The sequence below is a fragment of the Rhinopithecus bieti genome, unplaced genomic scaffold, assembly GCF_001698545.2.
Source record: "Rhinopithecus bieti isolate Rb0 unplaced genomic scaffold, ASM169854v2 scaffold_11515, whole genome shotgun sequence".
Lineage (NCBI taxonomy): Eukaryota > Metazoa > Chordata > Mammalia > Primates > Cercopithecidae > Rhinopithecus > Rhinopithecus bieti.
Genome location: NW_016806755.1, coordinates 63,212 through 81,663, shown reverse-complemented (window position 1 = coordinate 81,663; position 18,452 = coordinate 63,212). Strand labels below are relative to the sequence as shown.

Genomic DNA, 18,452 nt, shown 5'->3' with positions numbered 1-18,452 from the left:
AAAAAAAAAAAACAGGTAAAATGTTGATGGCTGCTATTTTTATTTAACTAATGAATGATGATGTCATTGCACTCAGCCTGGTCAATGGAGCAAGATTCTGTCTCAAAAAAAAAACAAATTTTTTTTAACTACAATGACTTTATCTTATACAAATTTACAAAGGGTGTATAAATATATGTTAAAACACATGTAAGAGGATGAGCTGATAATCACCAGAGAGCTACAGCAGCAGAGACACAGTGTCATCAGTGAAGGAGAGAGAAACATCTCTAAACCACCCAACACAATTAACGTGGAGTCTTCCACATAGACTTTTTTCTTTTTTTTTTTTGAGATAGGGTCTCATTCTGTCACCCAGGCTGCAGTGCAGTGGTACGATCACAGCTCATTGCAGCCTCAACCTCCTGGGCTCAAGTGATCCTCCTGCCTCAGCATCCCAAGTAGTTGGGACCAAAGGTGCGCCTCACCATGCCCAGCTCATTTTTGTATTTTTTGTAGAGACAGGATCTCACCATGTTTCCCAGGCTGGTCTTAAGCCCCTGGGCTCAAGCAATCACCTGCCTCAGCCTCCCAAAGTGCTGAGATTACAGGCATGAGCCACTGTGTATAGCCTCACATAGATTAAGTGAGGTCACTGTATGTGAGGTCATTGTATAATAGTTTTCAAAAATGTTATTTTACATCCAAGAAATTGTAAATACAATTAGTTATATCTACTCCTGTCACTTTAAACTTTATATCAATTTTATTCACAAAACATGAACTATTTTAGACATCATAATTAATGAAACAATTTTTATTCATTTGCTTTAAGTCCATTTAAAATCCAAGATTCATGTTATAAAACCACTCCCCCTCCCTGAACTACACATCTCTAGTTAAATTTTGATTCAATAATGTTTTCCATGGAAATAACAAAACTCAAGTCCTCTGTATTAGCAAACTGTGTAATAAAATAGGAAATTCACTAAGGAAGAGCAAAGCAGGAGCCCTGTATGTCACTTTTAGATAACTATCCTCAAACCAAACTAAACACTTTCAATTCCAAGCAGATTTCAAAGTTTTAGGAGAAGTAGGTGAATGGAGTAAGGAGATCGTGAGAACTAACTCACTACTGCGAGGACAACACCATGCCATGAGGGATCTGCCCCATGACCCAAACACCTCCCACCAGACCCCACCTCAAACACTGGGAATTACAATTCAACATGAGATTTGGTGGGGACATATATACAAGCTCTATTAGGGTGAGAGCAAAGTTCTGGAACTAGATAATAGTGATGGTTGCATAACAATGTGAACGTACTTAATGCAACTGAGATTTTTATGCAATGTAAATATAGATCTCAATCAATAAAAGAAACAGTACACCAGCCTGGCCAACAACTACTAAAAATGCAAAACTTAGCGAGGCATGCACACCTGTAGTTCCAGCTACCCTGGAGGCTGAGGTGACAGAATTGCTTGAACCTGGGAGGTGGAGGTTGCAGTGACCCGAGATCACACCACTGTACTCCAGCCTGGGTGACAGAGACCCAGACTTAGAAAAAAAAGAAAAAAGAAACACTAAATAATACTACATAACAGAAAGTAGACATTGACATCTCATCGAAGAAAGTCACCTTCTAAAATAAATGTTGATTATTTTGGTATCCTGTTAAAAACCTTATTGGGACTCATGCCTGTAATCCTAGCATTTTGGGAGGCCGAGGCAGGCCTTGAGGTCATGAGTTCGAGACCAGCCTAGCCAACATGGTGAAACTCCGTCTCTACTAAAAATACAAAAAAAAGATCAGACGCAGTGGCTCACGCCTGTAATCCCAGCACTTTGGGAGGCCAAGGTGGGTGGATCACGAGGTCAGGAGATCAAGACCATCCTGGCTAACATGGTGAAACCCCGTCCCTACTAAAAACAAAAAAAAAATTAGCTGGGCGTGGTGGCAGGCACCTGTAGTGCCAGATAATCGGGAGGCTGAGGCAGGAGAATGGCGTAAACCCGAGAGGTGGAGCTTGCAGTGAGCCAAGATCGAGCCACTGCACTCCAGCCTGGGCGACAGAGTGAGACTCCGTTTCAAAGAAAAAAATAAACAAACAAAAAATAAAAACACCTTATTATTAACTTGATAAGTACATTATAAACATTTCAAAATGAAACCTTTTTCTATAATGTCAATCCTTGAGCTTTTCTATTTATTAGGAAATCTCATAACACTCTCAGCACCAGCTTTCCATGCTTCTTAGTCTGCCTGGGCAGGAATCAATTTTATATAGTGTTGGGTGTCCAAGGGAGAGAATATAGTCCTGGGTTCTTAGTTTCTATTTCTGGCTGGGCCAGTAAAGCCCCTTCCTCGTCCCTCCTTTCCACTTATCACCATAGACAGAAACTAAAAACCATGGCTTCAGGCTGCTAGAAGCATACAACAAAACAAAATCGAACAACAACAACAACAAAATGAGGAAGGATGGATAGGCTAGGAAGTGAATTTTAAAATGGGCAGAATATTTGATTAAATTTAGCTTGCCAATATTGTGTTAAATTTTAATACAGGAGAGTAACATATTTATTTCTAATAAACAAGTCAGCAGAAGATGAAAAACTTTTTAGATACCAAAACGTACCTTGGTCTGCTGTAGCACTCGGGAATCGGGAATCTCTCTTGTGGCATTCATGAAAGTAGCATTTTTTGTTTGTTTGTTTGTTTGTTTGTTTGTTTGTTTTTTTGACAGTCAGTGGAGAAACACAACATGGAAAGAAAGAAAAAAAAAAGCCACGCCAAATGCAATAACAAGCCCATCAATTTCTTTTACCTCAAATGCAACAGAAAATACGACTTTTGGCCAGGCGCAGTGGCTCACGCCTGTAATCCCAGAACTTTGGGAGACCAAGGCAGGCGGAGGTCAGGAGTTCAAGACCAGCCTGACCAACATGGTGAAACCCCGTCTCTACTAAAAATACAAAATTAGTCAGGCATAGTGACACGTACCTGTGATGCCAGCTTCTTGGGAGGGGAGGCTGAGGTGGAAGAATCGCTTGAACCTAGGAGGCGGAAGATGCAGTGAGCCGAGATCACGCCACTGCACTCCAGTCTGGCCATCAGGGCGAGACTCTGTCTCAATTTAAAAAAAAAAAAAGAAAGAAAGAAAATACCACTTTTGCTGAACCTGATTATAGGCAAGGCCAAATTCAGTCACTTGCAAAATAATATGCCCAGCATTCATTCACAATGTTCCCGCCTGCTCTTAATGGGGTTTGAGTAGAGCAGGCTCTCAAAAGCCATGAATTACATGAATTATTAAATTAAACAACAGTTTCCATTTAAAATAATAACATTTATTTGGGAATATACAAACCAGACAATGAACTAGATGTTTTCTACATATCATTACTCACTTTAGCCTCATAATACTTTACGGATAGGTTAAGTAACTTGCCTAAGGTCAAAACACTAGTACATTCAAAAGCCAGGATTCAGGCTGGGCTTGGTGGCTCACACCTGTAATCCCAACACTGTGAGGCCGAAGCTGGTGGATTGCTTAAGCCCAGGAGTTTGAGACCAGCCTGGGCAACATGGTGAAACTCTGTCTCTACCAAAAATAGAAAAATTAGCCAGGCATAGTGGAGCACACCTCTAGTCCTAGCTACTCAAGTGGCTGAGGTGGGAGAATCACCTGAGCCTGGGAGGCGGAGGTTGCAGTGAGCAGAGATCACATCACTGCACCCCAGCCTGGGCCACAGAGCAAGACCTGTCTCAAAAAATAAAAAATTAAAACTAAAAAGCCAGGATTTAAACCAAGGTATATCATACATAAAATCATTTTTTGTTAAAACACTCTTTTTTTTTTTTGAGACAGAGTTTCACTTTTGTTGTCCAGGCTGGAGTGCAATGGCACAATCTTGGCTCACCACAGCCTTCACCTCCCGGATTCAAGCAATTCTCCTGCCTCAGCCTCCCAAGTAGCTGGGATTACAGGCATGCACCACCAAGCCCGGCTAATTTTGTATTTTTAGTAGAGATGGGGTTTCTCCACGTTGAGGCTGGTCTCGAACTCCTGACCTCAGGTGATCTGCCCGCCTCAGCCTCCCAAAGTGCTGGGATTATAGGCGTGAGCCACCGTGCCCAGCCTAAAACACTCAAAGGGCTGCAAAGGAAATATTTTCAGTTTACTTGGCAAACATTAATATTCTCTCTTGAATACAGCTTCTAAATGTTAAGGAATGAGAAAGAAGAACATACTTGAAAAGAATATTACTGAAAAATGCAGTGAGATGTCTGGAAGAAACAAGCAATGGCTATGTGCCTACTATGTGCCACAGACTGTGCTGGCTATATTAAAAATCTTGACGCTTCACTGTTACAGCAACCTTGGAGGGAAATATTGGTAATCTCTTTTACATATGAAGAAACTGAAACGCAGAGAAGCCTTCAAGGTTATAGAAGTTGGAAGGGACAGAGTTGGAATTGGAAATCAAATTCAGCTCATTAATACATATTATTAGTGCTTACTATGGGGCATTTTGAATAGAATATTAGAAATCCCATCACATACAGCTCAAACCAACCTATTTTTTCTTTGCTTAGGGAGTTGTTGTGAAACTGAAAAATTCCTATAGATTTTTCTTTCAATAATCTTATTTTAAATAATTATCCATGCTTAGGTTACATATATACGTTAAGTACTGCCCATAAACTCCAAAAGTTGATTGCTATGAAAACCAAACAGGCATCCAGTAGTAAATGTGAAAATATAAGCAATTCTGTCCTATATACATGATTTTGAACATACTGACAGATGGAGAAAACCACTTTGGAAAAGATACTTCCCATGTTCTAGAGATGATTTAAACCATTAAGCATTCTATGAAGCTTCTGAAGGTCTGTCAGATTTTAAATGAGAACAGTGAAATTTTAAAACAAGAACAGGAGATGTCAGCACCAAATCTAGTTTAACATTAATAATAAGTGAGCCAATAAATAGGTCTATGTTTGCCCAGGCAGGTTTTGCTTATTATTCAGTTGGAAAGCCAGAAGGAAACTGGTTTTAACTCTTAATACAACCTGTATCATGACATCATCACTTTACCAGAAATGTAGCTGATGTCAGCATAAGACTGAGACAGTTCACATTTAAAAGTGTTGTTTCTTCTCCAACTATTTTCATAATTCATTCATGGTATAGGATTGAGACTATTTCCTTAAGTGGAAAAAAATGGGTAATCAACATTGAGATACTGTATGAACTGTCTTATCTAATTTTCATAGCCACCCTGCAAGATATTATCCTCATCTTTTTAGAGGAAGAAACAAGTTTCAAGAAACGAAGTAGCTTTTCTAAGGCCACAGCTATAGTAAAGAGGCGGAGCTGACATTCAAGCTTGGATATGAATTACTATAATTTCCACAGCACTACACAGCTGTCATTTTCTTTACCTGCAAAACTAAATAAATAATGTTAAAAATAAAAGATGGATGATCTCCAAGATCTCTAAACATTAAAATTTTACAATAAACTGGTTGAGGTGACACATGCCTATATTTTCAGCTACTCAGGAGTTTGAGACTGGCCTGGATTAACATAGCAAGATCCTGTCTCTAAATTTAAAAAACAAATTACAACAAGATAATCTTAGACCAGAGAAAGGAAAGTGAAACAGCTATTTGGATTACAAGCTGTTTTAGTACCTCAAATGTAATGTGTGGTGGTGACAGTATCTTTGATTCCTGGGAAGGTCATTGTGAAAGGGAATATAAAATGCCTTGAAGTCAAAATATGAGGCTCTCAAACAGAAAAATAAATATAACATTTAAGTATTATCAACAGAGAACCAAGTTAGAAAAAACTAGTTATAGTCTAAAACAATGCTGTTTAAAAGACTGTAGTCACCAGTGTAAACTGACTCAGGCAACACTTCCCAGGGTCCATGCTGTGGACAACTGACTAATCTCTCTACAAATACTAAAAGATAATAAGGTTCCATAACCAAACAAGAAAGGGAAATGCTGGATTTAATGTTAAGCCTGTTTCCATACTAGTTATAGGCTTGAGAGCCCTATGGGGCAAGTCTTTCTGGGTTTGAATCCCAGCTCTTCCATTCTAGCTTAGCCATGTGACTTAAATGAGACAGAGTTGCTGTAGAGACTGGAAACAGTAATGCATGTGGGAGCCTTAGAACAGAGCCTTAGACAGTGCTCAATAAATGTTAAATCATTAATAGGAACATCATTTCCCAGAGCCTTTATTAATCTAAGTTGATGTTCATTGTGAATTACCAAGGGGATAGAGTTTGCAGTTTCTCAAACTTACTGGGTAATGGAACCCACTTTGTCATAGAATATCCCTCGAGAAAACTGGTTAATGTCTTTAAAACAAACAAAACTCTTCAAAACAATAGAGAATTTCATCACCAAAATAAAATGCTGTTTTTTGCTTTTTTGGGTTTTTTGTGACAGGGTCTCCCTCTGTTGCCCAGGTTGGAGTGCAATGGCACAATCACAGCTCACTGCAGCCTCAACTTCCTGGGCTCAAGCGATCCTCCCACCTCAGCCTCTCAAGTAGCTGGGACTACAGGTGCATGCCACCATACTTGACTAATTTTTTGTAGAAACAAGGTTTTGCCATGTTGCCCAGGCTGGTTTCAAACTCCTGGGCTCAAGCCATCTGCCCACCTCGGCCTCCCAAAGTTCTGGGATTATAGGCATGAGCCACCACGCCCAGCCTAAAACATTTTTAAAATTGAATTTTCTTCACCAAATTTTCCCTACCTCTTATCTGCTACCACCTGCCTTTGAGATAAAGTTCTTTTTTTTTTTTTGAGATGGAGTTTCACTCTTGTTGCCCAGGCTGGAGTGCAATGGTGCAATCTCAGCTCACCGAAATCTTCCACCTCTCAGGTTCAAGTGATTCTCCTGCCTCAGCCTCCCAAGTAGCTGGGATTACAGACAAGCGCCACCAAGCCCAGCTAATTTTGTATTTTTAAGAGATGGGATTTCTCAATGTTGGTCAGGCTGGTCTCAAACTCCTGACCTCAGGTAATCCGCCCACCTCGGCCTCCCAAAGTGCTGGGATTACAGGCATGAGCCACCTTGCCCGACTGGAGCTAAAGTTCTAATAGATGACACTCTTTGATGTTCACTAAAGACTTGGGAACGTTGTCTCTACTTCATAAACCCACACTATAGCTGAATCCTGTATTCTGTCATAACCAGCAACTGCTCCTCCCGTTCAATCTTCAATTCCACTATCCAGTCTTGAACACCAACCACTTTATTTCCCAGCAGCCACCTTCTGGTTTCATTTGTTCCCTATTCAGCCTAGACTCAATGGCCCACCACTTCAAACACTCTCACTACTGAAATCTCTTGCCTCCTTACCCTGTCACCCTGACACATAAAACCCAGGCCAAGATCAATCCAACTGTTCAACTGTGTGCTTACCCAGGCTACTGAGCCCTGAGAGAAGAAGGAAATCATTCATACAAGTATATATACGACAGCCGTGAAAAACCCATGATTCCATTTTTTCTAAGTATTCCCACTCAGCTTGCCCACTCACTTCCCTCAGAGGCTTTCTTGAAATTCTCCTTTTCTCCTCAAACAGTCCCCTATAATCATCATCTCCTCCCCACTATAATCTCAGTGGATGACCTTATCCCCACTTCACTGAAAAAAGTCAAGTGTTGATATCCCAAATTCTTACTTGCCAACCAAACACTCCCCCATCTGCACCATCCATTGTTCCTATATTCCTACTTCAGTAGAAACTGCATTCTCATTTGTACTGCAACCCAGTATCTTCACTCCATTCCCTCTAACCTCAAAGACAATGTATAATCAATCACACACACTTCCCTTCTTCTACATCTTCAACTTCTCCCTTCCTTCTTCCTATTTCCATTTAGCATATAAACATGCTGAAGTCTCTCTCATCCAGACACAGCCTGCCCCTCTACCTACCATCTCATATCTCTCTATGAGCAAAGCTTCAAAAACAGCAAAGCTTTCTGAAAAGAATATCTGTACTTACTGCCTTCACTCTCAAATCTTTCCATGCTTAGTCCTCAGCAACCTGGCATTTATCTCTATCATGGAGACTCCACTGAAGCTGTTCTACAGAAGGTGGCAATCAGCTGCTTAACACCAAAGTCAAGAGACACTTCCCCGTCCTCATATTCATTCAACTGTGGGTTACATTTGACATTGCAGATGGCTCTTAAAATTTATGTCTTCGTTTAATAAATATTTACCGAAAGCTACTTTGTTGATAAGAACTTCAGATAAAATGATGAACATGACACACACAGTCACAAGCCCTCAAGAAGCTTAAAGTTTCTATGACAATTCCTACTCCTCCTTCCAACTCTCAGATCACTCATTCCTTCTCTACTCAACCTTTAGAGCTGATATTTCCCCAGGGCTCCTTTCTTTGCTCTTCTCACATCCATCCCAGGATTAATGTGTTTACATTACCTATTCATTGATGTTGATGACATTTGTATCACTAGCTTAGAATTCTTGACCTTTCATCCTCCTCAAACTATCTAGTCTCAATTTTTTGTCCTCTTCCAAGTAAAACATTCAGAAAACTATCTTTGTACACTCCACTTCCTCATACCCAATTCACATTTTAACCCATGACAATTTGACCACCACTACAATGAAACTCCTTTTACAATGTCACCACTACCTCATTATGTTAAAATGGATGTGCTTATCATTATTCAAACTTTCAGGGCATTCTCAACAGAACTGACCCACTCCTTATCCTCCACTATCTAACCTGTACATGTGAAATTTGGCATAGCTGTATTCTGGGCCCTATTCTATTTCCCACACTCTATTCCTAGGTGTTCCTACCCATTCCCATTGTTTTAAATATGACTCATGCCGGACGCAGTGGCTGACGCCTGTAATCCAAACACTTTGGGAGGCTGAGGCAGGCAGGCGGATCACCTGAGGTCAGGAGTTTGAGACCAGCCTGGCCAGCATGGTGAAACCCCGGTCTCTACTAAAAATACAAAAATTAGCCAGGCATGGTGGCCCGTGCCTATAATACCAGCTACTCTGGAGGCTGAGGCAGGAGAATCACTTGACCCCAGAGGCGGAGGTTGCAGTGAGCCAAGATCGCACCACTGCACTCCAGCCTGGGTGACAGAGCGAGACTCTGTCTCAAAAAAAAAAGCAAACAGAAAAACCAGTCAGTACTCTAGGGAAGAAATAACAATAGCTATATTATGACATGGTAGTGAGTTGAAGATAATTGAATATACATAATATATTGTGGAGATAGTTTGATATGAGAGGTGAGAAGAGGTAAGTAGTCATATGTGGCTCTTTGTTTCTGGCTTTAATAACTCCAGTAGTTATTAAAGTGCTGGGATTATAGGCGTGAGCCAGTGCACACAGGCTTGACTGGTTTTCTAACCAAGTTCACCAATGTCACCTTGTCCCTACCAATCCAGTCTCCAGAAGAAAGCGAAAGGGATCTTTATAAATATAATATAAAATCGCTTCTCAGCCTTTTGGCTAAGATCAAGTGTAAATATAATATAACTATAAATTGAAACACATCACTCACTATTTAAAGCCCTTCAATTGATATGTTTCATACTCGGAGGGAAACTAATTTTAAGGTAATAACAGAGTATTCTCTTTCCCACAAAGAGAATGTTGCCCCAGTTTTCTGGCAACTCATTCTGTGGCTCAGTGGCATTCAACTACTTCAGTACAAAGGCAAATATAAGACACAGAAGTTAACTGGGTTAACTAAAGGTTACTAAACCTTTACTAAACCTTACTAAAGGTTACTAATTATTTAATTCCAAAGTAAATACCATAATTTATCTTTTTCTTCAAGACAGTCTCGTTCTGTTGACCAGGCTGGAGGGCAGTGATGTGATTTTGGCTCACTGCAACCTCCACCTCCTGGATTCAAATAATTCTCGTGCCTCAGCCTCCCCAGTAGCTGGGATTACAGGCATGTACCACCACACCCAGCCAATTTCTGTTTTTTTAGTAGAGACGGGTTTTCGCCATGTTGGCCAGGCTGGTCTCGAACTCCTGGTCTCAAGTGATCTGCCCACCTCGGCCTCCCAAAGCCTGGGATTACAGGCTTGAGCCACTGCACTCGGCCTATAATTTTTTTTAAATTGAGATAAAATTCACATAGCATACAATTTTCCATTTCAAAGTATACAATTCAGTAGTTTTTAGTGTATTCACATTTTGCAACCATCTACACTAATTCCAGAACATTTCTATTACCTAAAAGGAACTCCATATCCATTAACAGTCACTCCCAATTGTCTCCCTCCCCATCTCCTAGAAACCATTTATCTCTTTTCTATCTCTATGGATTTCCTGTTCTGAACATTTCATATAAGTGGGATCACACAATATGCGATCTTTTGTGACTTCGTTCACTCAGCATCATGTTTTTAAGGTTTATCCATGTTGCAGCATGAATCTGTACTTCATTCCTTTTTATGGCTGAATAATACTCCATTGTATGGATGGACCACATATTGGTTTTTGCTTTTGTTTTTGTTTTGAGACAAAAGTTTTGCTCTTGTTGCCCAGGCTGGAGTGCAATGGCATGATCTCGGCTCACCCCAACCTCTGCCTCCCCAATACAAGCGATTCTCCTGCCTCAGCCTCCCAAGTAGCTAGAATTACAGGCATACGCCACCATGTTCAGTTAATTTTGCATTTTTAGTAGAGATGGGGTTTCTCCATGTTGGTCAGGCTGGTCTTGAACTTCCCATCTCAGGTGATCCACCTGCCTCAGCCTCCCAAAGTGCTGGGATTACAGGTGTGAGCCACCACGCCCGGCCAGACCACATATTGTTTATCCATTTATCAGCTGATCTACGTTTAGATTGTTACCACTCTTTTACAATTATGAATATTGTTGCTATTAACACTCATGTACAAGTATTTGCATGGATATATGTTGTCATTTCTTTTGGGATGACCTAGGAATGGAACTGCTGTGTCATACGGCAACTGTACATTTAACTTTTTGAGGAACTGCCAGACCATCTGTACCATTTTACATTCCTATCAGTAAGGAACCCTATAATGGTTCCCATTTCTCCACATCCTCATCAACAGTTGTTGGGGTTTTTGTTTTGTGTGTGTGTGTGTTTTGTTTTGTTTTGTTTTTTTAGATTTTTTAAGTTATTATAGTCATTCTAGTGGGTGTGAATTGGTATCTCTATTATTATTATTATCATTATTATTTAAGAGACAGGGTCTTGCTCTGTTGCCCAGGCTGGAGTGCAGTGGCACCATCACGGCTCACTGCAGCCTCAACGACACAGGCTCAAGCAGATCCTCCCACCACAGCTTCTCAAATAGCTGGAACTACAGGCATGAACCACCACGCCTATCTCCCTATGTTGCCCAGGCTGGTCTCTAACTTCTGGGTTCAAGTGATCTTCCTGCCTCAGCCTCTCAAAGTGCTGGGATTATAGGCAATGAGCCACCACACCTGGCCTCACTGTGATTTTTATTTGCATCTCCCTAATGAATAATGATGTTGAACACCCTTTCATGTGTTTATTTGGCCATCCGCACATTTTCTTTGGAGAAATATCTCTTCAAATTCTTTCTTTGCCCTTTTTTTTTTTTTTTTTTTTTGAGACAGAGTCTCGCTCTCTCGCCCAGGCTGGAGTGCAGTGGTGTGACCTCCACTCACTGCAACCGCTGCCTCCTGGGTTCACACCATTCTCCTGTCTCAGCCTCCCGAGTAGCTGGGACTATAGGGGCCCGCCACCACACTCAGCTAATTTTTTTGTATTTTCAGTAGAGACGGGGCCAGGATGGTCTTGATCTCCTGACCTCAAGTGATCCGTCTACTTCAGCCTCCCAAAGTGTTGGGATTACAGGAGTGAGCACTGTGCCTGGCCCCCATTTCTATAATACAAAAATTACAAAACTTAGTGGGATGTGGTGGCACATGCCTATAGTCCCAGCTACTCAGAAGGCTGAGGTGGGAGGGTAGATTGAGTCTAGGGAGGTTGAAACTACAGTGAGCCATGATGGCACCACTGTACTCCAGCCTGGGCAACATGGTGAGACCCTGTCTCAAAAAAATAAAAACTTAAAAAAAAAATTTTAATTTTAAGGGCCAGGCATAGTGGCTCACACCTGTAATCCCAGCACTTTGGGAGGCCAAGGTGGGCAGATCACGCGGTCAGGAGTTCAAGACCAGCGTGGCCAATATGGTGAAACCCCGTCTCTTCTAATAATACAAAAATTAGCCAGGCGTGGTGGCGCATGCCTGTAGTCCCAGCTACTCAAGAGGCTGAGGTAGGAGAATCGCTTGAAGCTGGGAAGCGGAGGTGTGCAGCGAGCCAAGATGGCGCCACTGACTCCAGTCTGGGCAACAGAGCAAGACTCCATCTCACCAAAAAAAAAAAAAAATTTAATTTTAATAAAGTCCAATTTATCTATTTGTTCTTTTGCACCTTTGGAGTCATATTTAAGAAACCTGCCGAATCCAAGTTCATGAATATTTAAACCTATATTTTCTTCTAAGTATTTTTTAGTTTCAGTTCTTATATTTAGGTCTTTGATCCATTAAAATCATAATTCTTGAAAGCTAAGAATTTCAATTATAAGATCTAGAGGCTTAAGAGAAAAGAGAGCCTTTTTTCACCCAGGCTGGGGTGCAATGGCACGATCTCAGCTCACTGCAACCTCCGTCTCCCGAGTTCAAGTGATTCTCCTGCCTCAGCCTCCCGAGTAGCTGGTGTTACAGATACCCGCCACCACTTCCAGCTAATTTTTTGTATTTTGAGTAGAGATGGGGTTTCCCTGTTGGCCAGGCTAGTCTTGAACTCCTGACCTTGTGATCCGCCCACCTCAGCCTCCCAAGGTGCTCGGATTACAGGCATAAGCCATTGTGCCTGGCCAAAAGAGAGCTTCTTATTTATTCTTTCTTTCTTTCTTTCTTTTTGAGGGACAGGGTCTCTTTCTTGTTGCCTAGGCTGGAGTGCAGTGGTAGAATCATATGCAGTCTCAACCTCCTGGGCTCATGTGATCCTCCCACCTCAGCCTCCTGAGTAGCTGGGACTACAGGCGTGTGTCACCATGCTCGGCTAATTTTTGTAATTTTTGTAGAGACAGGGTCTCACTATGTTGCCTAGGCTGGTCTCAAACTTCTGGGCTCAAGTCATCTTAACTGTGCCAGCCTCTCAAAGTGCTGGGATTATAGGCATGAGCCTCTGCACCCAGCCAATATTTAATATTGATATAGAATCTCTGAAATTACTTATTCCTTTGTAAAATGTAGTAACATACATTTTGAACTCAAATATGTGTGTGTGTGAGTGTTTATATGTGTGCATATAAAAATTAACCCTCAGAACCATACCACTGCACCTGGCCAAGACAACTTTTCAAACTCTAAAACTGTGATTTTAACTATCACCAACCAAACCAAGAAAACGTTCACAGTAGAGTTTGTCGTGTAAACTTCAGCACAGAGGAAAGGCAGGTGATGACATAAGTACAGTTCTCTCACAGTGATCAAGATGACATAAAACTTGGGGAAGAGTTCAAAGAAAACAAAAGTTAAAAGAAAGAGTGGATGTAAATTCAGAATTTTTACCTCCTGTCCTATCTGGAGCTAAATCTTATTTGAGGGGCCAGGTGAGGTGGCTCACGCCTATAATCCCAGCACTTTGGGAGGCTGGGGAGGGTGGATCACCTGAGGCTAGGAGTTCGAGACCAGCCTGGCAACATGGCAAATCCCTGTCTCTATCAAAATACAAAAAATTAGCCAGGCACGGTAGAAGCGCCTGTAATCCTAGCTACTTGGGAGGTTGAGGCAGGAGAATCGCTTGAATCTAGGAGGCAGAAGCTGCAGTGAGCCAAGATCGAGTCACTGCACTCCAGCCTGAGCAACAAGAATGAAACTCTGTCTCAAAAAAAAAATCTTATTTGTGGAAGGGAAAGAAAAATATTTTTAATTTTCCCACAGTGTTTTTCCCACAGTGTTTGTGGGGAAAGACCCAGAATGGGAAATAATTGTCTTTCCCTTTCCCAAGTTATGGTCCAGGGACTGTAGCCATTTAGCAAAACCTTGCATCTAATACAATATCATGCCTTGTTAAAGGCATAATAGCCAATGACATGCCCAAACCATGTTCCTGTAAAGCTGCTTTGTAAGAGTCCCAAGCATAAAAGCACTCTCCATTGGGCCAGTATACCCAAAAGAGGCTGGGATTAAGGAGGACCCAGCATGCACAGATGTGTTCCCCAGGGGCTACAGTAGTAGCAGGGACATCATCCTCAGAAGTGGCGGAAGCAGACAATCCCATTCAAGACCAAGTCAGTCATTCGCAATGGCTCAGAAGGACAGAGGATGGCACAAAGATAATATGAATCTCCCTTAATGCCAGGAAAAATTATAAGATTTCTCTATCGATACCATCTACCATAGGGAAAAAAAGGGAAGGGGTGGGCTATGTGAGGAAACTGAATATTTATCCAAAGGACAAAGTATTTAGAAGGGTTTAGATTAACATTCAATTAATTTAGTTAAACCAGAAGCTACTGACTTTTTATCCTAAAGTGGCAAGATTGTTTAGCAGGATTGTTCTCTATTAACTAGTAGAAACAGAGCTAAGGAAATTTTAGTTATTTAGAAATAAAGTTGGCTAAGCACAATGGCTCACACCTGTTATCCCAGTACTTTAAGAGGTCAGGGTGGGAGGGTCACTTGAGCCCAGGAGTTGGAGACCATGGTGCCTGAGCAACATAGTAAGACCTCATCTCTAGGCCGGGCATGGTGGCTCAAGCCTGTAATCCCAGCACTTTGGGAGGCCAAGGCGGGCGGATAACCTGAGGTCGGGAGTTCGAGACCAGCCTGACCAACATGGAGAAACCTCGCCTCTACCAAAAACACAAAATTAGCCTGTTGTGGTGACGCATGCCTGTAATCCCAGCTACTCGGGAGGCTGAGGCAGAAGAATGGCTTGAACCTGGGGGGCAAAGGTTGCGGTGAGCCGAGATCGCACCATTGCACTCTGGACAACAAGAGCGAAACTCCATATCAAAGAAGCAAAAAACAAAAATTAGCCAGGTGTGATGACATGCATCTGCAATTCCAGCTACTTGGAAGGTTGAGGCATGAGAATTGCTTGAACCCAGAAGGCAGAGGTTTCAGTGACCGAGACTGTGCCACTGCACTCCAGCCTGGTGACAGAGTGAGACTGCCTCCAAAAAAAAAAAAAAAAAAGAAAATTACATCTTTGTATATTTAAGTATATAGTCTACACAATTTATGCCTACTATACTTCCAATTGGGTTTTCCACTGCACAAAAGGTAAAATGTAAAGCACTTGCCTATATGATCTGACGCTTATCCACCTGTCCAAAATCACAACATTCTCCACTAGGACAACCACAGTCACATTGGATTCTGTTCATTCCTAAAACATGTCGAGGTCTTTTCTGTAGCACAGTTTTTCCACACACCATTTCCTTCACTTAGGATGCCTTTCCCATAGCTCTTTAATAGGTTGCTTCAACTCAGCCTTTAATTTCAGTTTAAATGTTTCTTCTTTTCAAGGCCTTATTTGAACACCCAATATAAAGTAGGTATTCCCTGTTATCCCATAGCACAGTACCATATTATTTTCTTTTTTTCTTTTTTCTCTTTTTTTTTTTGAGACGGAGTTTCCCTCTTGTTGCCCAGGCTGGAGTGCAGTTGCAAGATCTCGGCTCACTGCAACCTCTGCCTCCCAGGTTCAAGCAATTCTCCTGCCTCAGCCTCCCCAGTAGCTGGGATTACAAGGGCACACTACCATGCCCAGCTAAGTTTTTGTACTTTTAGTAGAGATTGAGTTTCACCATCTTGGCCAGACTGGTCTTGAACTTCTGACTTCTGGTGATCCACCTGCCTCAGCCTCCCAAAGTGCTGGGAATACAGGCATGAGTCACTGTACCCGGCTTTTATCCTACATTTAAAATCTCTCTTTCTCTCTTTCTTTTTTTTTTTTTTTTTTTTGTCAATTACTGCTTTAGATTGATATCTACAGAAAAAAAATTGTCTCTCTGTGCTTCACTGGTTTTCGATGGCCCTCCAAGAATGCAATCACAAGGATTCCATATTTAATGGGGAAACTGTGGAGGACAGTAACTATGTAAACGGCACTTTGAATATCCACCCCATGTAACTTCAAAATAGTCTCATCCCAAGCTATCCTTCTGATGATATATTACTATAACATAGAGAATCCAATGAAACTGTCATTTCTCCCTATAGGCCAACGAAACTTCTAATTTCAACATAAAGGTCAGTTTAGCCCTCTTATTTTAATCCACTTGCCTATGTGTGTTACATTGATGATAACAAGTTGCTAATGGCAACTTCATCGGAAAGTCTGTTGAAATCATATAAGCACCTGATATTTCATTATAATCCTCAGATTTTCGCCAGAAGTTGAGGATGGATTTCTGTTCTGTCTTCCTGTCTAGTAAGAGAGTAAACACGACAACATGAAAACGATTTCCTTACAAGCTGTCAATAGTAAAAAGCTGTTCAAAAAATAGAAGGCATAATTTTAAAAATATTATCATTTTGTAAGATCTCAAGGAGAACTAGAATTTGAAGACTGTTTACTGTATACAGTATAAAACTGCAAATACCATAATTCCCAGTGTCATATTTAAGAATGCCCCTCCTATAAACTGCATTAAAAAAATATATTATCACAGTAAGACAGCAGAGAGCAAGTCAGTTAATTTCTGTGGCAAATATGGCAGACACTGTGAGTTGTCTAACAATTATTTCTTCTGGCCAGGAACAGTGGCTCATGCCTATAATCCCAACATTTTGGGAGGCCGAGGCAGGTGAATCACCTGAGGTCAGGAGTTCAAGACCAGCCTGGTCAACATGGTGAAACCCCATCTCTACTAAAAACACAAAAAATTAGTCGGCTGTGGTGGCGGGTGCCTGTAATCCCAGGTACTGAGGAGGCTGAGTCAACAGAATCGCTGGAACCCAGGAAGCAGAGGTTCCAGTGAGCTGAGATCCCACCATTGCATTCCAGCCTGGGCAACAAGAGCAAGATTCCGTCTCAAAACAAACAAACAAATGAAAAAACCCAATTATTCCTTTTCTACCTTTCTTCCTGGCTGGCACAGCCTACCTGTACTTCAGAGGCCAAAGTGCCAGTAAGGCTTCCTTGCAGCCTCCCTTACAGCCAGGGCGTGGCATGTAACCAATCCAATCCTAGCTACTGGGGTCTAAGAGAGTGGAAGGTAGCTGGCAGGCCTTTGGAAAAGGTTTCTTCACTAATACGGGGATATGCACAGGAGGAAACTGCTATTTCCCCAAAGAACTTTGTTATGGCTGCATGTGACCCCTGGAACTGCTAAAGCCATCTTACAACCCTTACGAAAGGTATCACAAACTTGCTAAACTGTAACAGAGAGAAGAGCAGAGTAGGTATCTGATGGTATCATTGAGCCCTTGGACTGACAATGGAAAAGCCCTGCCTTCAGGCTTCTTGTTAGATAATGTTATCTTGGTTTATGGCTTTCCTTTAAGCCATTTTTATTTGGATATTGCTACTTGAAGGTCAAAGCATCCCAAGGAATCTCTATCTGCTTACTTCAGGTCCAATTTCCTGAGCTGAGTCAACATTATCAGCATCTCCACCTTGTGCCTAGTCCTTCACTGACATGTTTTTCACTAAGAAGCAAGCACAACGTAATTATACTCACATATATGCTTCACCCATAAAGTCTGTTTCTTCTGCAACACCTCTAGAATGGTCAAGAAGAAGGTACTTTTTGCTTCTCTGGTGTATTTTTCAGTTATGTCTGTTTTAACAGCATTACAGATGTGCCCCAATTTTTACCTTACACTTCCTTTCTTATTATCCTCTAACACCAATTGTACTGAAATTACAACTGATCTAAAAGTTTCAAAAACAAAATGCTCAAGAAAAGATAAAGATTTTTTTTCTAGAGGGTGGTCCACATCATTAAACAGAGCTGAATGGCAAGGCATCTTGAATGATGAATAATTGAATGTGCCATTCTTTATACATAAAGAAAACAAAAAACCTAATCTCTATTTTAAAATGAAAATAAAGAGAGGCATAATAAATAACATACAGGTGAGATCAGAATCCTACCTTAGTGGCCGGGTGCGGTGGCTCACAACTGTAATCCTGACACTTTGGGAGGCTGAGGCAGGCAAATCACAAGATCAGGAGTTCAAGACCAGCCTGGCCAACATGGTGAAACCCCATCTCTACTAAAAGTACAAAAATTAGCTGGGCGTGGTGGCAGGCACCTGTAATCCCAGCTACTCGGGAGACTGAGGCAGGAGAATCGCTTGAATCTGGGAAGTGGAGGTTGCAGTGAGCCTAGATTGTGCCACTCCTCTCCAGCCTGAGTGACAGAGCAAGACTGTCTTGCAAAAAAAAAAAAAAA

The 18,452-nt window shown here is 41.5% G+C and overlaps 1 protein-coding gene across 13 annotated transcripts in view; it reads right to left on the bottom strand.

Annotated features, from left to right (window-relative positions):
* Positions 1-18,452, bottom strand: part of SHLD2 (shieldin complex subunit 2) — an 84,636-nt gene that overhangs the window by 56,581 nt on the left and 9,603 nt on the right. For 6 of the 13 annotated variants that reach the window (XR_001886662.1, XM_017877520.1, XM_017877519.1 and 3 more), the window contains exon 1: positions 2,985-3,064. The exons of 2 other annotated variants lie outside the window; for them this stretch is intronic. The gene's annotated coding sequence lies outside the window, so the exon portion shown is untranslated. Of the gene's footprint in view, positions 1-2,619; positions 2,657-2,984; positions 3,518-18,452 lie in introns of those variants that run through there. 5 more of the 13 variants (XM_017877522.1, XM_017877523.1, XM_017877517.1 and 2 more) reach the window with 5 other exon arrangements.